This window comes from Hyperoodon ampullatus (assembly GCF_949752795.1).
Source record: "Hyperoodon ampullatus genome assembly, chromosome: 18".
Classification (NCBI taxonomy): domain Eukaryota; kingdom Metazoa; phylum Chordata; class Mammalia; order Artiodactyla; family Ziphiidae; genus Hyperoodon; species Hyperoodon ampullatus.
This window is the reverse complement of record NC_136931.1, coordinates 1969022-1992903: the sequence shown is the minus strand read 5'-3', so window position 1 is coordinate 1992903 and position 23882 is coordinate 1969022. Positions and strand designations below refer to the sequence as shown.

The following is a 23882-nucleotide window of genomic DNA, read 5'->3' as shown; positions in this document are numbered from 1 at the left end:
GTAGTCGTCGGGGAGCTAATTCCTATTCATTAGGCCTCAAAGAAAATGCAAATTCCTCCAACGGTCCAGCGATGCGACTTCTCAGGGGCTAGCGAGGAGCCCGAGCGCGCGACGGGGAAGAAAGAAGCCTAGGGGCCTAAACTGCGGTGCGGGAGCACGACGCGTGCGCATGCCCGGCGGTCACCAGCGCCAGCGAAGGACGCGCGGGAGGCCCCGAGCAGCAGGCCCCTCCCCTGCGCCCCGCCCCCCGGCCGCCGCGCCCGCCCGCCCAGGGAGCCTGCGCAGACGGAGCAAGGCAGAGGGCCGCGGGGAGGGACTCGCAGCGCCTGCGCAGAGCGGCGGCTTCTCTCGCGAGGACGGACGCCATTATCGCATCTCCTCGACAAACACCACGAGAATTCCGCAGCCCACACGGTAATTGCAGCTCCCGCAGCCGGTCGCGTCTCCGCCTCCCCCTTCCCGCGGGGCGAGAGCGAGAGCGAGAGCGAGATCTCCCCTCCTCCCTCCTCCCTGCGCCCTCCTCCGGCCGCCGCACCCGCGCCGCCGCCCCCGCCCCCCCGACGCGGGGACCGGCCCCAACGGCCCGCCGCCCTTGGCGCCCCCGCGTCAGCCCTGTCAGCCGCCGGCCCGCCGCACCTCAGCGCCCGGCTCCGGCCGCCCCTCCCCCCGCCCCGCCGCCCCCGCCGGCGCGGGCCTCTCCTCCGGGACCTGCCCCTCACGAGCGGCGTCCGGCCGCGGGGCGGGCGGGGCGGGGTCGCGCTGCTGCTGCTGCGGTGCAGCCCCTCCGAGCCGAGAGGCCCCGGGAAGCCGGAGGCTGCGGGCGCGGGGACCGCGGCTGCGGAGCGGAAGTGCGGGAGGCGGCAGGTTCACCCGGGGCGGGCCCGAGTGAGGGGGACGGCCGTGGGGACCACTACTCGGTGCTCGGAACTCCTGAACCGCCCGTAACGTTAACTCCGTGGATTCAGCTCCAGTTCTCCTTTGTCTGGCAATTAAACTGTGTGTTCCTGGGACGTGGGATTCTGTCACCACTGGCGTTCATTTTTAGCAAACGGCTGCCATGTGTGGGTCCTGTGCTGCGGCCGGGCCTGCCGAGCGTTTCCAGCGTTTCTCATCACAGCGGTCCAGTCAGGTGGACAGGGAGGTGACTGAGGCTCACGGAGGGTAAGGGACTTGTCCGGGACACACAGCCAGGTTTGAACGCGATCTGTCTGAAGTCCATGTTCTTAAAAAGCTGCACACATACTTGATATTGTAATAAAGGTTTGTACCCAATAAAATGTCAATGGAAAACGAGAAGCAACAGCCCCTCCTCCACTTGTCAGCGCCACTCCTCAAATTCTTTGATATCTTTTCGTTGTTTCTTGAGGAAGTTCTCCATGGCTCTAAATAATAAGCTGGCATTGTATTGGTTTTATACATTCTTGACTTGCTGTTATGATAGGATGAGTGAGCTTTTCATATCTTATCTCACCTCTTCTATCCCTGCTGAGCAAATACTGCTTCACAGCCAGCGAATACATTTCCCGTCTATACAGCTTTTTTTTTTTTCCTATTGTTTGTGATGGCCTTTCTTTTTCTTTGCACTTTCTGTTCCCATTGATGCTTTACCTCGTTTTCAATTCCCAAGGATGGTGTTGGATCTCGCCAACCGTCCCCTTCCCCAGCCGTGTGTCCTTTTTCTAATCTGGACTGACGACTCTTCAGACCAGCCCGGGTATCATCCTGACGTTTTCTTTTCCTATACATCTGAGTTTGTTCAGGTCTCATGGTTTAATCTTGGCTTTCTTTGTTTCAATGAACAGTTTCTGCCAAGCAGCCTTATTCCTTTTGGGTAACTCGTGAGGATCCTCTTTGGTGTTCAGCCATGTCTAGAATGCCAATCAAATGTCAAGTCCCACCATGAATGCTCTTTGACTTTGGGGACGTGTCCTTCAGCCCTGGAATTTGAAATTCTCTTGTATCATTTGAGAATTTCTTCTGGTCTGCTTTTACTCTTCTGTTTTACGCGTTCCTGTTAGTTTGATGATGGACATCTTGGGTTCACTCTCTGAATCTCTCGTCTTTATCCTCTTCCTGTGTCGTTTTATTCTTGTTTCTGGGATAGGGCTTCCATGTATCTCCCAGTCCTATTTAAAATTTTTTATTTCTACAGAGTTTTCATTTCTAAGGGCTTCCTTGTTCTTTTTTTCGTAATAATGTCTGATGAATGCATTATCTCCTTGACTTTGAGGATACTGTTAAGGATTTTGTCAGTTCTCTGCTTTCTTGTGTCCTCTAGTGTCACTTGTGGTTTTCTTCTTTTTAAAAAGATTGGCTTCTTACTTTGTACGGCAAGTACTCTTCAAATATTGGTAATTATTGTTGTCTAAGGCAAGAGGAAGCAGGCAGAGAAACCTGAGTCTGTGGGGCTGATTTTTTTTTTTTTTTTTTTTTTTGGCCGCATTTGCGCAGCCTGAGGGATCTCAGCTCCCCAACCAGGGACTGAACCCTGGGCCCACAGTAGTAGAAGCGTGGGGTCCTAACCACTGGAACGCCAGGGAAGTCCCGTGTGGGGCTGATTTTGAAAATATGCAGGCTTCCCTTCGGGTGTTTGGGAACTTTTTACTGTGCTGGGACCTCAAATGCCTGAAGGCAGTTTTTCTCCGGGCCTTTCAGCGTAAGGAAGACCCCTTTGATTTGGGGCCGCTCCACTTGGTGTAGCGAGGGCCGGAGTGCAGCTCTTCTGTGCAGGGACCTGACTTCGGTGGGCAGCCGCAGCCCTCTCCCTCGCCTCAGGATCCTGGGTTGGGGTCCTCGCCTTCCACTGGCTTAGAGCCCTCCTTCGGTTGTATCCACTCCTGTGTGCTCCAGAGTTCTACTTCCTTTTCCCCCCATTAAATCCTCTTGGTCTGCCAGAAATTTGCAAAATCTCTTGCCTGTTGTCTTACATTCTTTCTTGTGGGTTTTATTGTACGATATTAAAAGTCATTTTAGGGCTTCCCTGGTGGTTGAGAGTCCGCCTGCCGATGCCGGAGACGCGGGTTCGTGCCCCGGTCCGGGAAGATCCCACATGCCGCAGAGCGGCTGGGCCCGTGAGCCGTGGCCGCTGAGCCTGCGCGTCCGGAGCCTGTGCTCCGCAACGGGAGAGGCCACAACAGCGAGAGGCCCGTGTACCACCAAAAAATAAAAAATAAAAAAAATAAAAGTCATTTTAATGGGATGAGCAGAGCTCCGCTGCGGGGCCAGTCGCTTTCTGTGAGTAGGTAGAGTCCAGAGTCTGTTCTCATTGCTCTCTTCCCTGCCTCCCAGTGGCCTTGGTGAGGGTTGCCCACCGGCAGTGGGATGGATGGCCAGATCACGGTCCCCATGGCCGCCTCCGCGTTGCAGTTGTGGGCGGGTGGTGTGCGTTCCTGCTGGCCGTTCTGGCTCCGCAGCCTTGCAGGGTGCCAGGCTCGTCTGGGGAAGGCCAAGCAGAGACAGTGTTAGAGCAAAGATTGTGATTTTAGACTCTGCAGTGAGCTTCTCTCTGTGTCACTGGGCCAGAGATTAGGGATTGCTTCTAGGTAAGCAGTGATTACAGTGCTCCAAGTGTAATCTTGATGCATTTTACTTGATTGTCCTTTGAAAGTTGTGAGTAGTGAAATACATCAGTTGTGTTTTCGAGGGCCTTGCTAGTGGAATGGTCCACAGCAAGGACCACAAGCATAACGATCACTGGGCTTTTGAGAGAAAAGCAGACTCTCAGGCCCTGTCCAACATATGGAATCAGAATCTGGAGCTTTGTAAACTTTTCCTTTTTAAAACAATTTTTTAATTTTTTATTTGTTTATTTTTGGCTGCATTGGGTCTTCGTTGCTGTGCGCAGGCTTTCTCTAGTTGCGGCGAGCGGGGGCTGCTCTTCGTTGCAGTGTGCGGGCTTCTCATTGTGGTGGCTTCTCTTGTGGCAGATCACGGGCTCTAGGTGGACAGGCTTCAGTAGTTGTGGTGCGTGGGCTCAGTAGTTGTGGCACACGGGCTTAGTTGCTCCACAGCATGTGGGATTTTCCTGGACCATGGATCGAACCTGTGTCCCCTGCATTGGCAGGTGGATTCTTAACCACTGCGCCACCAGGGAGGTCCCAGTAAACTTTTCTTTTGAAGGAACTTTAGACTTACAGAAAATTGCAAAAATAGTTTAGAGAGCTTCCCTATGCCTGTCACTCACTTCCTTTAATGCTGACATCTTAGATTATCAAATAGTCTTATAAAACTCAGAAAATTAACATCGTCACAGTACTGTTAATTGAACTGCAGACCTTGCTAAACTTCATCAGTTTTCCACTAATGTCTTTTTTCTGCTTCAGGAGCTAATCCAGGATCCCTCTCTGCATTTAGTTGTCACGTCTCCTTAAGTCTCTTCCAATTTGTGATATTTACACAGCCCCAAAGGATCTCTCCCAAGATGTTTATAAATTACAAGGGAAAAATAATAACTTCACAGTGGAAAAACCTGGCAGATACCATCTCAGCATCACCAGAATAAGACATAATGATATCATGTTTCTTGATGTGCACTGAGGTAGAAATGCATAGCCAAAGTCTAACCATGATGAAACCCAAGTTGAGGCACATGTGTCAAAATCTTGACTAGTGCACCTCAGAAGTACCCCAGGTGTTGAAAGATAGGGAAAGATTCAGAATTTGCACTTTAAAGGACTGCCAGGTGTAGCATATGCACTTTGCTGAAGAAATACTTCCTGTGCTAGGTGGTTGACAAGGAGAAAAGAGATAAAGAACCACAAGCCTTGTTTGGTGGATTGGTAAATGGGTATCCCTGGCACAGGGTCTAGGTGAGTTTGCGTAAATGGCTTATTGATAACACCGCTTACAGCTTACTAGCCTTAGTTTTTCCTTATGACCTTCATCTACGCTATAAATTCTGAAAACTTTAGCTGTACAGTTAAGTATACATATTACATGACAGTGCCAGACTGATTTTAAAATGTCCATGTAACTTTACCACTTTAGCTATTTAAATCTGGAAAAAATAAGCATTTTCTCATTTTGAAGAAAAGACTTCTGGGGGAAAATACGTATTAAAATTCTCAACGAGAATGTCTTAGAAAAAGCTGTAAAAAGTCCTCTCTCGGGCTTCCCTGGTGGTGCAGTGGTTGAGAGTCCGCCTGCCGATGCAGGGAACACGGGTTCGTGCCCCGGTCCGGGAAGATCCCACAGGCCGCGGAGCGGCTGGGCCCGTGAGCCATGGCCGCTGAGCCTGCGTGTCCGGAGCCTGTGCTCCACAACGGGAGAGGCCACAGCGGTGAGAGGCCCGCGTACCATCAAAAAAAAAAAAAAAAAAAAAAAGTCCTCCCTTTACGAGAGAGAAATAAAGGTCGTTACTGTGTTCTCTGACTTCACATATATCATGGTCATAAAAACAATTGCATAATGAATTGTTCACTGGAATTGCCCTGAACCATTCTGAAATGTTCATTTTTGGCAAATTTGAGAGCCGCTGGGGGGGTGGGGGGTGCGGCATCACATGGTTGAAATTTGCTCTTAAAAAGTTACACTTGTTTTGTTGTTCCAGGATAGTACCTGGAGCTCATTTAACTCCTCACAGAAGAGTAGAATCCTAGCCTCATCCCTGCCTTTCAGAGTAGTTTTAAAAATACTTAACCCTTAGGTTTCTCACTTTTGTGTAGGTTGTGAAACCAGTTAAAAACGAGAGCTTTAGCTAATGATCTCATTTTATGCCACCTGCCTTGCCTTTGACTCTGTCTGTCCACTATCTGGGGCTGTGCCCAGCCTGCCTCCTGGGAAGAGAGGGGGCTCTCTTCAGTTCTAGAGGGCAGGGAGCAGGGGGATCACTCTTGACCCCTTGTCACCCCCCCAGTGCACGCCCTCATCATAATGCTTCAGACTAAGTCTAAGAGGAAGCTGAGCTTGGGATGACCACCCAGAGCCTGCCATTGCTTGAAACCTGTGGATATTCTTTTTTTTTTTTTTGCGGTACGCGGGCCTCTCACCGTTGTGGCCTCTCCCGTTGTGGAGCACAGGCTCCGGATGCGCAGGCCCAGCGGCCATGGCTCACGGGCCCAGCCGCTCCGCGGCATGTGGGATCTTCCCGGACCAGGGCATGAACCCGTGTCCCCTGCATCGGCAGGCGGACTCTCAACCACTGCGCCACCAGGGAAGCCCCCTGTGGATATTCTTGAATTAAAATGTGATGGAAACCTTAACTTCCTAAGCCACTAGCAGAGAGTACACCCAAAGCATTGTGGAAGTCACGTGAAATTGATTCCTATTTTGAATTAAATTCTCTGCATCTTTCACATCTACCCATAGCCAAGAACTGTCCGATTTGATTAAATGTTTTGGATCATCTGCCTCTGTGGTGGGATGGACAGTAAGATTTGCTTTGTCTTTATAAGGACCCTCGTGCTGGGGCGGGGGGATGGTGGTGGTGATGACTGGTGACCCATAAGGTCGGATGGCTGACAATGCATAAGCGATGGAAGAATAAAATCCACCAGAAAAGGCCAGAGAAGGTGAAGAGATGAGAATAGGCTTCATTACATCCCTGAAAAGGTAGATAGGTGGGGTGGAGGGTCTGTGGAAGCTGACTCCCCTTTCCTTGCCCTGAGTCCTTCTGTGTTAGCTTTTAGGGTAAATGAGTGCAGGTAATGCTCTGAAGGAGAAAGTGAGTTGGCAGGAAGGGCCCAGGTAGGGATGGGGCGGGCGGAGTGGTGCCAGGAAGCCGGGACTGCGCTGAGCGGCTCTGGGCTGAGCCCTGTACTGACAAACCTTTTGGAATAAAGATTGATGTTTTGTGCTGCAAAGAATGCTGCTTCTGGTCTCTAGTGATTTTTCCTTTTTCTTCAAGGTGGAAAGTCATCAAATGACTTGAAGCAAAGTTAAGCCTTTCTAAAATAGCAATGGGTTTGGATAAAGCTGGCAGTGAAAACTTGGTGCGTGTGCTGCTGGCATTTCCTTGTTGGTATGAACTGTGTGTCTCTTGAGTGTGGTGAGAGCCCCCGGGCACCTGGGTCTTCCTGGGTGGCGGGGGATGACTCAGGCTGCAGTTCCAGCTGTCACCACCAAGAGTGGCCCTGCACTTGCGTTGGCAGGTGGATGGCAGGACGGGACCTGTCCTGTGAACTGGTGGGCTGGAGCCAGGGGTGGGCCTCAGGAGCAGAGTGCTGCGTTAAGCTGCCTTTTGTGCTGGGAGCTTCCTGGAGGCGCCGAGTAATTCACTCCACCCGTGAGTTTGACTGAATCTGACAAAGAACGCTGGGCATCCTGTTTACCAGTGAAGAATTGCTGCAACTGTCAGCGGGCAAACATAGTTCGCAGTTAACTGGCTTTCTAGTTTTGAAATTAAACATTTTGTGGATTTTTAAGATTTGCAGGATTCAACTAATTTCACGTTTTTTGTGAAGTGACGGTTTAATATTTATTACATTATTTTACATTTGTGTAACTTAAATTTGCATAATTCTGATTTGTATAAAATGCAGTCCTACTGTGTTGGGAGAAAGAAAGCTGAAGGGGTGCAGTAAGAAAGCAAACGTGTACTGCCTGGGGTTCCCTCTGTGCGTAGCTGTTAATAAAACACTCAGGGCTTCCCTGGTAAGAATATGCCTGCCAATGCAGGGGACACGGGTTCGAGCCCGGGTCCGGGAAGATCCCACATGCTGCAGAGCAACTAAGCCCGTGTGCCACAACTACTGAGACTGCGTGCTAGAGCCTGCGAGCCACAACTACTGAGCCTGCGTGCCACAACTACTGAAGCCCACGCACCTAGAGCCTGTGCTCCACGACAAGAGAAGCCACCTCAATGAGAAGCCCACGCACTGCAACGAAGAGTAGCCCCCGCTCGCCGCAACTAGAGAAAGCCCGCGTGCAGCAACGAAGACCCAGTGCAGCCAAAACAAACAAAAAACACTCAATTCAACTTGCTTCACGAGTTCTCCAGGGATCATTCAAGAGCTCAGGAAGCCTGCTTTGCCTCTTTGGGATTTCTGTGGATCCACTATAATCTGAAGCAGAAATCGCTGTATCCGGCCAACAGGAGGTGGAGCCGGCAGAGCCAGCCCAACCTGGAGCCTCTCAGGAGGCCACGATCACTGCTCTTCAAAAGTTCCTGTCTCTTCTTCCCCTGTCTCAGTCTCCAGGCAGTTTCTAGAGTCTGGAGATGCCACTGATGTGGTTAAACGCTCGGCTGCAGGGCAGAAGTCCACAAACTTTGTGTCAAGGGCTATATGAGTAGACATTTTTGGCTTTGGGGGTCTGTCCCAACCACTCAGCTCTGCCCTTGGAGAAGCCGGAATAGACGTGGCTGTTTTCCAATAAAACTTATCTACAAAAACTAACTGCTGGCTGGACCTGCCCCTCAGACATTACTGTGTGACTCGAGACTGCAGGTGCTCATGCAAGTTGGGGAAAGAAGTCAAGCCGGGGAATTCGGTGAGAGTGAGCTGGTGGTGAGGAGCGCCCCTGCTGGGCCCCTTTCCTGCAGGCCGCTCCACCTCCAGCGGCCGCGCTCCTCTCCTGACACGGGGAGCCTGGGGTCATCTGCAGGGTGTATTTTGGGAAAATCCGCACGAAATATAATTGGCGTCAGTGAAGCACCTTCAGATGAGAACACGTCTGTCCGTCCTCACTGCTGTTCTTTGGAAGAATAGCCTCAACATCTCTTTATAGGAATTGGATTTGGGTTTTTTCATGCTTTGAAGTTGCAAGAATAGTACAAAGAATTATGGTGTAGGTTTATCCTAGAGTCTCGGATGCTAATATTTTATATTTGCTTTATCCTTTCTCTTCTCTGCAACTCTCTGTGTTTGTATGTGTGTATATTTTTCTATTTTTTTTCCTGAACAGTTTAAACTATGAAGTCCCTTTAACCTTAAACACTTAAATGGCTGTTTCCTATTAACAAGGACCTTCTCTTATATAACCACAGTACAATTTTCAAAATTAGGAATCTATCATTGACGCAGCTGTGTTATCTAAGCATCAGATCTAGTTCAGATTTTATTAATTATCCCAATAACGTCCATTTTTAGCAAAAGAAAAAGGGACTCCTTTATTAACTTGGGATGTATTTTTCCCTAAGAACGTTTGCCCTTTACCGACATTATCATAAATTAGGCACCATACTCCTTGCAAATTACAAGTTTAGTGATATCAAAAGTCTGCATATTTATTGTTGACAGCATTCACGTTGCATAATCATTTCCTCCTGCTCTTCTGTTTGGGAGAGGGATGGGAAAGACTGGCAGTAGAGGTAAGAGGCAGAATGCCCGGCGGTACACGGGCCTCTCACTGTTGTGGCATCTCCCATTGCGGAGCACAGGCTCCGGAAGCGCAGGCTCAGCGGCCATGGCTCACGGGCCCAGCCGCTCCGCGGCATGTGGGATCTTCCCGGACTGGGGCACGAACGCGCGTCCCCTGCATCGGCAGGCGGACTCTCAACCACTGCACCACCAGGGAAGCCCCTGCCCGGCTATTTTTATTTTTATTTTTATTTATTTTTTTTTTTTTTTTTTTTTTGCGGTACGCGGGCCTCTCACTGTGGGGGCCTCTCCCGCTGCGGAACACAGGCTCCGGACGCGCAGGCTCAGCGGCCATGGCTCACGGGCCCAGCCACTCCGCGGCATGTGGGATCTTCCCGGACCGGGGCAGGAACCCGTGTCCCCTGCATCGCAGGCGGACGTTCAACCACTGCGCCACCAGGGAAGCTGCCCGGCTATTTTTAAAGTCTACCCAGATCATCTGTTGCACGTGTGGATGCGGTGGGGTTATGATGTGCTAGAGCTGGGGATCAGAAATGAGTATGACCTTCCATGGTGTCATTTGCTAAATTTATAAAAAGTTCTTTAAGGTCACTCTCCAGTCTACATAGTCCTGTTGGGCTGGATAAGGGTGATTTTCTAAGGGCTTCTGCTGTTCAGTGCTGGACCCATTTATTTACCAAAGTACAGTTGACCCTTAAACAATGTGGGGGGTAGGGGCACCCACCCTGCACGTAGTGGAAGGTCTGAATAGAACTTGTAGTCAGCCCTCCGTATCCATGGTTCTGCATCCTCGGTTCAACCAGCTGCAGCTTGTGCAGTACTGAAATGTTTACCCTTGAAAAAAATCTGCATATTGGTGGACCTGTGCAGCTCAAACCAGTGCTGCTTGGCTTTGGGGCAGACTTGGCAGTGTCTGCTCTGCGGGCAGGGCAGCCACGCACGGCTTCCCTCCCGCGGTGGTGCGGGGCACATATCTGACCGTGTGTGAGACCCTTGGCACGCGGCGTTCTAGGTCCTTGGGCCTCCTCGCCCATTTGCAGCCTGAAGTTCAGAGTCCTCGTCACGTTTCAGACCGGCTTCCTGGGGTTCTGGAGCAGTAAGAGGGAGGCATTCCGGTCCGATTAAGGCATTTGACTACGCATGTGGCTTTGAAAAGGTTAAAGTATCTTTATAAAGCATGCTTTACATGGACATTTTAATGGCATCAACTTTTCATCAGTCTTAGATCAGGCCCAGTAATTTTGGGGTTCTAAGTGCAGTTTCTAATGTTTAGGGTGTTGTTTTTCATGACTAAGTTTTTTTTAAAATTAATTAATTAATTTCTTTATTTTTGGCTGCGTTGGGTCTTCGTTGCTGCACGCGGGCTTTCTCTGGTTGTGGCGAGCGGGGGCTACTTTTCGTTGCGGTGCGCAGGCTTCTCACTGCAGTGGCTTTTCTTGTTGTGGAGCACGGGCTCTAGGAGTGTGGGCTTCAGTAGTTGTGGCACGCAGGCTCAGTAGTTGTGGCTCGTGGGTTCTGGAGCGCAGGCTCAGTAGTTGTGGCGCACAGGCTTAGTTGCTCCGCGGCATGTGGGATCTTCCCGGACCAGGGCTTGAACCTGTGTCCCCTGCATTGGCAGGCGGTTTCTTAACCACTGCGCCACCAGGGAAGTCCCCATGACTAAGTTTTAATTACACATTGAGAATTAGGATCTTGAGTAAAATGGAGACTGTGAACTTGGCTCCTTGGCCCCCGCGGTGACAGTGGCGTAGGCTGTGTCTGTCACCACCGAGCCATGCCAGCGCCGTGCACGGGTCAGCCAGCATCTGCGACTCGTCCTTGTCGGGCTCCTTACACTTTTGTCCATTTTCTGTTGTAGATCAGATTACTTTGTTCTCCTTGGTTATGGGCCCTGCCCCTGAGGGGCTGTGTTTGCCTGATGTCAGTTGTGCGTCAGAAACCTCTGGAGTGGTCCCTGCATCTGCCGCCTGTCCTCGTTACTTGTTTTAATGACTGCTCAAGCTGGGTGTTCATCTTCTTCTTTTATGTTCCTGGCTAGGATTACAGCTTTCCTTAACATTTTGGCACATGGCTGTTAGTATTATTTGGTTTCTGTGAAATTTCGAGGTGGAGAAAGATTAGGACACTGGCCTCCTTACCCTGGACGGCTGACCACCCTCCTCCCCAAGCTTTGCAGTTCATGGGAATAAACAGGAGGGGCAGATGAGTGAAAACGGATTTCAGTTTCTGGAAGGAGCTGAAGGAGGGATGGACGCACAGCCCTGCTCTCAGGGGAGGCAGAGGGAACATGTGGTGATGGATGACAGTGGGGTTAGTTAGCCCGACACAAAGTGAGTTACTGAGTGACCGGGCCCCCCATGCCTACCCCTACCGCCACCCCACCTGCTCTGCGGTCTCATACTGCCTTAATATTCATGGTGAGGAGATGGGCCTACCTCTGTAAAACGGGGATGCACCTACGTCCAAGGTTGTGAAGACTCAGTGAAATAATGCTAATATGTGTTTAGGATCCAATGAATGGTAGCTCCTATAATTACGTTATGATCATCAGCTTCACCCACCAGGCCCTGTATCTTTTTATGCTTATCAGTTTATATGGGGCAGATTTAATTGATAGAAATTTGCATGTAGTCAGAGTTTTGTCTGTGATAAACTTACGTCACAGAATCTTAGAATTTGAGAACTGGACAGGAGCTTAGAGGTGATTTAAATAGTATAACTTGCTAGTTAAAAGCTTGGGCATGGTTGTAAAGTATACACTTGTTAGAAACACAAGGACCCTTGATAAATGTGCGTTTCTACTGTGAGGAATCCTCCAGTGTGAACTCCACACAGCTGGCCCAGCAGCCGCCCTTGACAGTCATCAGGCTTGAGACAGCCTCTTGTTCTCTCCAGGGAGGCAACTTTTCTCCTGCACTTCTCAGAAAATAAATTGTGTTAGATTCTGTTGCTATATAGTGTTGTAAGTTTGGCAGATTATTTGTTATTCAGTGATATTTTATTGACAATTTTAAATTCTATCAGATGGTTTTAGACAGTTTGCAATGTTGAGTTTGAATTCTTATAATTTTAGGGCCAGTATTTCTTATATGGGCACATGTCAGTGGGAAAATGACTTTAAACATTTTTAATTTCACCCTGAATTCAGCGTGATGTGTTGTGGCTCTTTGTGACATAACTTTCTTCCGTAGAGGTAAAAAAATTGACCTGTCATCTAATTTGTCCTCACGTCTCTGAATGTTTTCCATGTTAACTGTAAGAAAAACAGCAACAGGGCTTCCCTGGTGGCGCAGTGGTTGAGAGTCCGCCTGCCGATGCAGGGGACACGGGTTCGTGCCCCGGTCCGGGAGGATCCCACATGCCGTGGAGCGGCTGGGCCTGTGAGCCATGGCCACTGAGCCTGCGCATCCGGAGCCTGTGCTCCGCAACAGGAGAGGCCACAACAGTGAGAGGCCCGCGTACAGCAAAACAAAGAAACAAACAAACAAACAAAACCACAGCAACAAGTGAAGTGAAGTGTAGGCGAGAGCATTGCCTGTAGTCTCCAAATGTTTCATGTTTTACCTTTTTTTTTTTTTTTAACGGGAAGGTGATTAGAACCAAGATCTCTTCTGTCCCTGTAGCTGAAGGATTGAAGGAGCTGCCAGGCCAGTGACTAGTTAGGAGAATCTGTGCTTACGCAGCACGTGAACCTCAAGGTCGTTTCTTTATTCACTTGCCCGGGTCGCTCCCATGTGCCCAGCAGGGTGTTTGTGGCGTGATGATCCAGCGCACAGAGCACAGGTTTTTACATTAGTGAGGCTGTCAGTCACTGGACAAGCTGTGACCACCCCCGAGCAGCCCCAGCCGGTGTGCAGACAGCTGGTTGCGGCTCTGTTCCAATAAAACTTTATTTGTGAACACTGATGTTTGAGTTTAATGTAATTTCATGTCAGGATGTACTGTTGTTCTTTTGATTTGGTTCATGGGCTGTACAGGTGGAGGGTTGGAATTGGTCCACGGGGCCAACCCTTGGTCTAGAAGGCATTTGTTGAGTGAGTGAATAAAATGAGGTCATATCTAGGTAGGCAGGAGCCGGATTGGGAGAGGCCTGAAATGCGGGTAGAGTTTAGATGTGATGCCAAACCGGGCGCTGTGACGGCAGCCCTTTGGGAGGGATGAGCCTGGAACTCATCTGCAGGATGGATGGGAGGGGATTGGCTTCCCGCCTCACCGTGTGTGGCTTTGGGAGGGATGAAGGGACGGATCCGTGGATCCCACCTTAGGGTGGGTTACAGAGAGATGACACCTAATCGCCAGGGCCCGGAGGCAGGGACAGGGAAGCCGGTTCACGGGTTCAAGGAAGCGGAGCCCAGCGGCGCAGGTGTAGTGGGAGAGGAGTCGGGTGGGAAGGAGCAGGCAGGCGGGGCCCCCGGGCCTGGTGATGGTCGGATGCTGGGGGTGACAGCAGAGAGAGTTAAAGGGGGAGTTGCAGGGTTCTTTCTGGGGGGGTTGGTGGGGTCTCCTTGAGCGCTGCTCTCGGGAAAGTGTAGGGATGGGGGCAGGGTTCGGCTTTGGAAGAGTGGGAGCGGATTTTATTGTCAGATGGCCATAGTGCGGTTTGACATACTGGACCAGGGAAGTCACTGGTGAGGGGTCCGGGTGGCAGTGGAGATTTGGGGGCATAGGTGTCACTCTCTGTAAGGGCCTGCCGTGTGCCCCCGGGACACGTACTTCTGGGCTCTGGTTCCCGGAAGGGGCTCCGGGGGCCGCGGCGTGAGGCTCAGACCCAGTGCCGCTGGAGGGCCCAGCGTAGGTGGGGCCAGGGGTGAACCCCAGGGAGGAGGAGGACCCCAGGGTGCTCTGAGCGAGGAGAAGTGCGGAGCGGGGAGGCCGGTGGGAATCGTTCACAGGGCCCTTGTCCAGTCCGACGGTGAGTTTGGAAACCATTGTTTTGTTTGGGGTCCTGAAGGGTGTGGGAAGGGATCGTGTTTGCGGACGGGCGTGGGCGAGAGTTCCAGAATGTGCTGTAGGAGTTTGGCTCTGGAGGGGCGTGGTGGCAGCTGGCGGGCGGCAGAGTGGATTGGAGGGTTTTATTATTTTTGTTTTTTCTAAAACAGTTATTTTGCAGTCGCCTGAGATTTGCAGGTACGTAGCAGAGATGGTACAGGCTATTTTTCCACCATTATGTCATACATGGCCGTGGCCGGGACGGTGTCAGCCTCCAGGGCGCCGGCTCTCTGAGCTCACCTGAGCTTGTTGACTGAATCCGTGATCCTGGCTGCCTCCTCACTGGAATCTAGGGGGCACTTCCTAGAGGGGCCCGGTGGACACACAGGTATACACCCTGCATCTAGGTGCACGACGGGGTGACGTTTTGGCACATTGCGTTGTTTCTGTTTTTTCCTGTGTTTGATAGTAAGTTGCAGAGGTCACCTCATTTCACCCCTAAGCGCTTGAGCACTCGTGTCCTGGGAGCAAGGACATTGTTTTACATAACTGCACCTACAAACAGGAGCAGTGATTCCGAGTCACTGAAGATACGGTCCATACTCAAGTTTCCCCTGAGATTCTTTGTGGCTGCCTCTCCCCGTCCCGCCCCTGGACCTCCCTACATTGGCAGGTCCCCACAGCCTCTGCCGGTTTGTTTCATGCCATGGACTTTTCAAGAGTCTGGCCAGTAGACCAGCATCTCTGACCCCTTCGTTCCTCCTCCGACTGCTCAGCTCTCCACCGGTTCTGGGCAGCGTGCCCTGATCCTCCTGGCCAGGCAGCTGCTGCAGCCCCCCACCGGTGTGCACCCTCAGCCCTGGCGGGCAGTCGATCCCCAGGATACCCCCAGCGTCACTTCTCCGACTTACTGCCTTAGTAAGTGTCTTGTGGGCAGGGCTAGCTCTGCCCCCTTCAGCGTGTGTCTAGCACAGGACCCGGGTGTTGTGTTTTTTTTTTTTTCTGTACGTGGGCCTCTCACTGCTGTGGCCTCTCCCGTTGCGGAGCACAGGCTCCGGACACACACAGGCTCCGCGGCCATGGCTCGCGGGCCCAGCCGCTCCGCGGCATGTGGGATCTTCCGGGATCGGGGCACGAACCCGTGTCCCCTGCATCGGCAGGCGGACTCTCAACCACTGCGCCACCAGGGAAGCCCCGGGTGTTGTGTTTTGAAGAATGTATGAATGAATGCAATAAGATCATTGATATTAATTGTATTGGTCCATAGACGCTCATTAAGGCTTGTCACAGAACTAAGAAATAAGGTTAAGGTGTTTAAGCCTGCAGTCCCCGTACATTATTGTAGTCCTGCATCTTTGGCAGATTTAGTATTTTATGTTATCAGAATAATACTTCACAGTGTAAGTAATTTAGGAGCTACCAGAGAAGAATTAAAATATGGGCATTATCTATGTAGAAGCTAAAACTTTTATTGCGAGATATATGCAGGCCTCTGCAATGTATTTACATTTATCATTGGCAGTTGGTAAATCAAGTAAAAGTTGCTTTTAATTGCTTTTATGGTTTCTATTTTATAGCAGACCTTATCTGAAATTCATTTTAATGTGTATGTGGTTCTTATGCTTTCTTTCTAGAGATACAATTCCGGAAGGCAGCGGTTGTCATTGTGGTCCACAGACCCCAGGGATGTCCTTGACACATTCCCAGTGGATATTCGAGGTCAATATAGTTTTCATGATTGTCAAGAGGTCATTTGCCTCTATTTGCCTGTTGGCATTTAGACCGAGTCCCCGAGCTACCATTGTTGCTGGATTCTTTACTGCCGTGCAATTCAGAAAAGCCATTCTCCTCTAAGAATGTCCTTGATGCAGCAGTAAAAATCATTTTGTTAAATCTCAGCCCTGAGTACACCCCTTTTTAATACTCTGTGTAACAAAACAGGAAGTGTGTGGAAAGCACTTCTGCGTTTTGGAGTTGGGAGGTTGCCTGGAAGACGGGCCCTTCTGCAGTTACTTGGGTTGCTAGCTGAACTGGCCGCTTTTTTTCATGGACCACCATAACGGAATAATTGACACATTACCAGTATTTCTTACTAAACGGACAGAGTTAGCCTGTCACTGCAAGGAAAGCAGCTAACACTATTGCCAGTGGTAAAATTTGTACTTCTAAGTAGAATTGGAATTTCAGAAGGCTTGTATCTGCCACTGTGAACCTGGCAGCTTCCTAATACTTCAAGACTTTTCTTTTTCTTTTTTTAAAATTAATTAATGAATTTACTTTTTTGGCTGCGCTGCATGGCGTGCGGGATCCCAGTTCCCTGAGCGGGGATCGAGCCCGTGCCCCCGCAGTGGAAGCGCTGAGTCTTAACTACTGTACTGCCAGGGAAGTCCCCAGGACTTCTCTGATGAGATCGGTGCTGATGTTAAGGAATGTGATGCTTTAGATAATCTGTAATGAACAACATTCGGAAGGTCTGCATAACTCACTGAACCAGTATTTTCCATATGACCAAATCAGACCCGGGTCAATGTCCATTTAAAGACAGGTTTTAAAGTGATAAAGTAACAAAAAGTTCAGCAGTACAGTTTTAGATTCCACATTGCAGCTCACCTTTGGGGAGAAATAAAGCCCTTGTTGAGGTTTGGTGTTGTATTACAGAGGAATATCCACAGTTATCTGAATGGGCTGTTCAGATGCACTGCCCTCTTTTTCATGCAGTAATAGATATGAGAACCCAGTTGTTTTCCAGTAAGTCTGACATTAAAGAGATTTGTAAAAATGCAAAACTGTGTTTCTCTTCTTGCTAAGATTTTGCTGCTGTTGTTTTGGAAACTCTAGTAGTTATTTTTTTAAATTAATTAACTAATTAATTAATTTGTTTTTATTTTTGGCTGTGTTGGGTCTTTGTTGCTGCACACGGGCTTTCTCTAGTTGTGGCGAGCTGGGGCTACTCTTCCTTGCAGCGTGCGGGCTTCTCATTGTCGTGGCTTCTCTTGTTGTGGAGCACGTGGCACGGGCTTTAGTAGTTGCGGTACGCGGGCTCAGTAGCTGTGGCTAGCGGGCTGTAGAGCAGAGGCTCCATAGTTGTGGCTTGTGGGCTCTAGGCGCGCGGGCTTCAGTTGTTGTGGCTCACGGGCTCTAGAGCGCAGGTTCAGTAGTTGTGGCGCACGGGCTTAGTTACTCCACGGCATGTGGGATCTTCCCGGGCCAGGGATCAAACCCGTGTCCCCTCCACTGGCAGGCAGATTCTTAACCACTGTGCCACCAGGGAAGCCCCTCTAGTAGTTATTTTTGGTTAAAAAAAAGTTTTGTATGTTAATATGTAATGTATGGATTTTTGTAATTTTTAAATGAATAAAGTATTCACACATTTTCTGTTCTAATACCAGGGATGGTGATATTGATAGATACACGTCCACGAGTACAAGCTCACTAGCTTTCAGATGGGGAAGGGGGTCCTGAGACCAGTGTGTCTTGAAGTAGGACAGTGGTGCTGTGGGATCAATTTAAATTCGGCCAGTTCTCTTTCCTGCATTGGTGGTTTGTATTTGAGGAGGTTTATATATTTTGGAAAAGGTGAATAGAAGTGGCCAGTTTAATCAAACATGTTAACTACAGAGGGGGAGGACCTGCCATCTGAGGCTAGTTTGACCTTCTCCTAATTTCAAACTTAAACATTTTTAGGGGGGCTATTTTGAAGAAGAAGCAGTGTGGCCTGGATTTTCCTAAGAATCAGTGCTTTCTGATGATCTAGCACCTGGCTGGTCATTTGTAGTCATGTTTTCTCTTTCTTCCCTATTTGTCCTTTGAGTGTCCTCCTGCGACCCCACACTGACTTGGGGAAAATCAGTAAGCTGAGTCTTGTTCACATGTCTCAGTTTAATAAAAGTTGATTTCTTTGCTTACTTCATACTGGCATTTAATTAATTTTATTACTACATCTGTATCCAGATGGATCTGACTGAATGGAATGATCTTTATTTTCTTGGAGGTGCCCTGTTTCTGGAAGTTGAGCTTTTTAACTGAGCACCACTGGGCCACTTCCTGCTAGGGGTGGAGGTTACTGCTCTGGTCTTTACGGTGTGTGGACTCGGCCTTGCTGCTCAGGTGGATGTGAAGCCGGTGCCAGAGGCGGGGCGGTGGCTGGGGCACCGGGGCTTGGGGTGGCGGGGCTGCTGTTGGGCCTGGGTGCTGGCAGTTCCCCCTGTCTCCTGCGCGATTGCTCTCCGAGACTTGTCTTCAGGGTCTTCTGTCTCTTGTACTCATCGGGGCCGCTCCTGCCCCTCCGAGGACTGTCTTCAGTCTGTGTATTTGGCATCTGTAAAGGGAGGTCAGCCTGGCATGGCCTACTCCCGAGGCCCCTCCACGGTGAGCTAGGCGTGCCCCCGCTTCTGCCCATGACGTCACGGCACCTGGGCCGCGTCTCTTCACACGGGTCGCCTGCAGGGGTCTGACGGCTGGGAAGTAGTTCTGGTAGAGCAGAGTCGGAGGTCACACAGTGGCTGCAGTGTGTGCCTCCCAGGGACAGCCTCCTGCAGACAGGTTCAGTGGGGCGCTTGTTCAAGGGCTGATGGGAGAAACAGCTCTGTGCAGAGTGCGTGCCCTAAAACCCCCATATGTTGTGACGTCCCTAATGAGATGACCTGTGTGATGTCGTTCTGGTGGTGACTGAGAAAATCCCAGGGTGGGCACAGGGGGCTTTGCCTGGTTACGTCTGCTGAAATTCAGTCGTGTGCTCGATTACAGTAGCTTTTCTTTTTTTCCTGTTTCAGTGGCCTTGTGGTTTTATTTTACGGGTGTCCGAAATATTTAAAAATGAGCAAAATTAAAACTAAATGTGCAGTTCTGTGTTTTTTTTTTATTTCAACACTTCTTTTTAATAGAGAAAAATAACATATTTACACAGTTCTGCTCGATTTACATGTTTCTGCTGATGAACAGCTGCTCGTGTCTGCTGCTGACAACCCCTGAGCAGCTTGTATTTTCACTATTAAACCTAACATGTCATTTGCATGAAGTTCACAGTTGTAAGCTAAACAGATCTGTGACTTAATTATGGCACAGTCCTTACCGGAATCAAAACACAGACGTAGAGGACTCTGCCGCCCGTCCTGCACGCTTTGTCAGCAGATGTGCGGCCCTTCATAGTTCTGCCCTGGGGGGTGACTCTCCCTTGGGCTCTCCCACTAGACCCACGGCATGGACGTGCATGGTGTGCCAGGCCCCAAGCCGGGCAGGGAGCAAGATGGTGAGAGTTCCGGCCCAGTGGAGCCCATCTTCCAGCAGGGGAGAGAGATGCTAAACAAGATGGGTATTTAGCCTGTGTCATAGGTTAGATATAAGGGCTTTGTGATGAAGCACGAAAGGGCAGCAGGGACGTGGGTGCTGGTGGTGGGTGTGACGGGTGAGGAGTGGCTGGCCGAGGGGCAGGTGGGCTTTGGAGGGTGAGGGCTGAGCTGGCGTGTGCCTGCCCAGCTGGGGCGACCTCCTCAGACGGCACACTGAGGAGCTGCAAGGGGAGCCTGAGGGGCGCGGAGAGAGGCTGGCTGCTGCTGGGAGCCAGGTGTGCACCTTGAATGTTTGGGGAACCTTCAGTGGGCTTTGAGCAGACAGTGATGCTGAGATGGGCTTTAACATGATCCCGTAGCTTTTAAACATTGGCAGTAATTCTGGGGCAAAAGCAGAGCAGGGAGAGCCAGGTGGGGGCCAGTGTGTGGGTCCAGATGTGCGATGCCAAGGCCAGGGTGAGGACAGCGGGAGATTCTGCCTACAGGTCGGATGAGAGAGGAGAACCAAGGCCCAAAGGTTCTGGCCTGAGCACCTGGGGTGGGAAGTCTGGAGGTGTCGGCTGGTTGTGGAGAGGGACAGTTCAGTTTGGGTTCCTTCACGTTGAGACTAGACACTCAGGGGAAGTGGCCTGGAGGCCAGTTGTCACGTGGATCTGGAGTTCCTGGGAGAGGCCGGAGGTGAAGTGGTTTGTGAGCCATCAGCAGATAGATGGTATTTCAGTGCGGATGAGAAGAGGGCCAGCGCTGGACCGCAGGGAGAGGGGATAGTCTGACCCATGGTCCAGGAGAAGGGGCATCGCGGGGCAGGGCACGGCAGGGCGCACCTGCGCGAGTGGTCATGGCCGTAGATGCTCACACGCTGTAGGCTGGGAGGTGGATTTAAGGCAGGGTTGAAGAAGGCTCCCTAATTTTTATCCAGATTTGATGTGCTTGGCCTCATCTGTGTACTTATTGCTCTGTTTTAGAAAAACAATCTCAATAATAATAATCACAATAAGTAATGTGTACTTGTAGAAAGCTCAACAGTCCAGGGGCTTCCCTGGTGGTGCAATGGTTAAGAATCTGCCTGCCAATGCAGGGGACACAGGGTCAAGCCCTGGTCCAGGAAGATGCCACATGCCGTGGGGCAACTAAGCTCGTGCACCACAACTACTGAGCCTGCGCTCTAGAGCCCGCGAGCCACAACTGCTGAGCCCGTGTGCCACAACTACTGAAGCCTGTGTGCCTAGAGCCTGTGCTCCACAACAAGAGAGGCCATTGCAGTGAGCAGCCCACACACCACAATGAAGAGTAGCCCCTGCTCGCCACAACTAGAGGAAGCCCGCACACAGCAACGAAGACCGAACGCAGCCAAAAATAAAAAAAAAAAAGAAAGCTCAACAGTCCAGAAGGATAAAGGATGAAGGTCGGGTTTTTTTTTTTTTTTTTTTTTTTTTTTTTGGTGGTACGCGGGCTTCCCACTGCTGTGGCCTCTCCCGTTGCGGAGCACAGGCTCTGGACGCGCAGGCCCAGTGGCCATGGCTCACGGGCCCAGCCGCTCCGCGGCATGCGGGATCCTCCCAGACCGGGGCACGAGCCTGCGTCCCCTGCATCGGCAGGCGGACTCGCAACCACTGCGCCACCAGGGAAGCCCAGGTCGGGTTATTTTATCTGTACCTTTTCCCTCCTGTGTCACCTTGGTTCAGTGTGTATCATTCCAGAGCATCTCGTGTGCATTTGCATACACAGACATGTGACTACACACACATGCAATTTTCCTCTTATACTCCTTTCTGTTAGTATGTGTTCTGGAGACCTTTCCATTCACATGAATGGCTGTGGTGTCTCATGTCATTTACTTTACCAATCCCCTGAGACTGAGCACTTGGGCTGTTGATTTTGGTTGGTGGGCTCTTTTTCCACCTGCACCCTGGAAGATGCTCTCTTCACAAGCTTGTAGTCATTGCTGTTTAGAGACATTATTGAACAGTAATCGCAGTCCAGCTCCTTTATATTATTAAGACTGGACTATCTCCAGGATTTCTGAGAAATGGCAAATTTCGTTTGCCAAACTGGCATCCGCATGCATCGTTCTGTTCTAGTTTTCTTGGGTTTGTTGCCCTAATTTTTTCTTTTCAGCCGTTCACTGTTAGCAGAATTTTAAATGACTCTTTATCCTGGCAGTAGAGTCATTTTGAGTAAACAGCTTGGATAATTGTGTGGTGTCCTCATTTGGAAGAGGGTAGGATTCAGGATTTTATGGTGAGCTCGGAGTATTTTCTTAAGTCACTCACGGAGCTTCTAGAAATCAGGAAAAGCTTGAGTTGGGCACCTGAGAACTTTCCACCAGCCATTTGTGAGAGACAGGTATTTAACCTGGGACGTGTGGCCCCAGGGCCATCATGAATGGGCTTCAGGGTGAGTCACGGAGGTTAAGCCTGGCTGCATGCTGCAGATTCCAAATGTGTTGTTTTTAGAGCAGGTGGTTGGTGATTTTCCTTTGGTATAAGGAAGTCCGAGGCAGGCAGTCCAGGAGGCCAGCAGCAGGAGGGCAAGAAGGAGGAAGGGTCCAGGAGCTGCCCCGCACTGCGTCTGCGCTCACACCCCATTGGCCAGAGCGGGTCACGTGGCCACAGTGTGCTGCAGGAGAGGCTGTGCTCTCTGGTGGCCCTGTGCCCTGTGAATTCGGATTCTTGTAACACTGAGCATCAGGGAGAGCAGGTACTGGGGTAGGCAGCCAGCAGTCTCTGGTAATTATGAGGCTCTGAAACTTGGCAGGACTGTGTCTGTGCTTTTTTCCTGGAAAAGGATCTGTAATTTTTTAACAAGTAGATCCTGAAAGCAGTGTGTGACCCTAAAACGTTTTCAATCCATCAGTTCAAAGGTGGGTAGGGTGGTATTATCTAACTGAGGACCACCGCCTTCATGAAGGAGTCCACTGCACCCCTTTAACAATCCTTGCTTTGGTTCTTAGTTTGGAAAAAAGACTGAGTTACGGCATGAGTGGCTTTGGCCTTTGTACCAACCACAGTTAATCTGCTCAGAGGTCACCTTCAGAGGACCCGGGTTTAGAATAACCCCGGTAAGGCCTGGTGGGCCCTCGCAGCTGTAGGTCCTGCCTGCCTCTGAGTCCTGGGGCTGCGGGTGAGGCTGAACGGGTGCCAGGGCTGAGAGTCGTACTGCATATGAGGGAGGTTGGAGGTGAGGATTTCCTCACAGTGGACGCCTCGATATTTAGTTGTCTGACCATTTTTAAAAAGTATTTTTACTTTTGAAAAGCTGATAAATGTACATGATAAAAAAAGGCAAATATAATTTCCCTTCATCTTTGTGCCCCAGGGATAGTCTGTGCGTGTCTAGCATATTTTTTTTTTTTAAAAGTGTGTTGTACACATTCTGCCCCATTTTTGTTCATGTAATACTGCATCTCGGGAGTGTTTCCTTAGAGAGCTCTGACTGGTTCTGACCAGCAGTCCCCAACCTTTTCGGCACCAGGGACCGGTTTCATGGAAGACAAATGTTTCCACAGATGGTGGGGGGAAGGGCTCAGGCGGTAACGTGAGTGGTGAGTGGTGGGGAGCGATGGGGAGCGGCAGACGAAGCTTCATCCGCTCGCCCGCCGCTTACCTCCTGCTGTGCGGCCCGGTCCCTGACAGGCCACAGGCTGGTACCAGTCCGTGGCCCGGGGGCTGGGGACCCCTGTTCTAGACCGTTGCCTAGTCTCTCACTGTTCAGCTGTGCCAGACTTGTTTTTTTAAAACAGCATTCAGATTGCATCATCCATTCTTTTGCTGCTAAAAGCAATGCCTTGGTTGTTTTGTTTCTCTGGTGGGTAGATATTTGCACCAACATGTGACTCTCTGTGCTAGGAGCATTGCTTGGTGGGAAGGTCAGGGCCGGGCAGCAGCACTTTGATGCCTGTTGCCTATTGGTCGTCAGAGCTAAGCTCCCATCAGACGTGCACAAGAGCGCACACGTCCTGACAGGCCTCCAGCACGCCTGTCACACCGGGCGTCTGGTTGACATTTGCATTTTAAAAAACACGTGAGAGGTTGTGTCTTCTCATGTTTAAAAGCTTTGTGACGTTTTCCCCTGTGAATTTACTCTCATTCTTATGCTCCTTTTGATTAGCTTTATTGGTCTTTTTTCTGTTGCTGTGAAAGAAGGAAATGAGCTCTTTGGTGCATGTGTAACAAGTATTTTCCACTTTGTTTGAATTTTGCCTTAAGAAAAACCTTTTTATTAAATATAATACAAATAGAGAAAATCATAGTTCTGCCTGTTTGTTGTTGTCATTGAAGGTCTCCTTTAATTTCTAGGGGCCTTTTTGACGCCCCCCCCCACCGTTTAATGAATTTACAAATATTTCTCTTTCAGCCCATGGACGTGTTTGTCCTTGTTGAGGGTCATTTTTTTCCCACCTTTGGCC

General features: G+C 50.3%; 1 protein-coding gene across 1 annotated transcript in view; it reads left to right on the top strand.

Annotated features, from left to right (window-relative positions):
* Positions 1-2912: 2912 nt before the first annotated feature.
* BANP (BTG3 associated nuclear protein) overlaps positions 2913-23882 on the top strand; it is a 100435-nt gene continuing 79465 nt past the window's right edge. Inside the window, 1 exon segment of the mRNA XM_079723403.1 lies at positions 2913-3234. The gene's annotated coding sequence lies outside the window, so the exon portion shown is untranslated.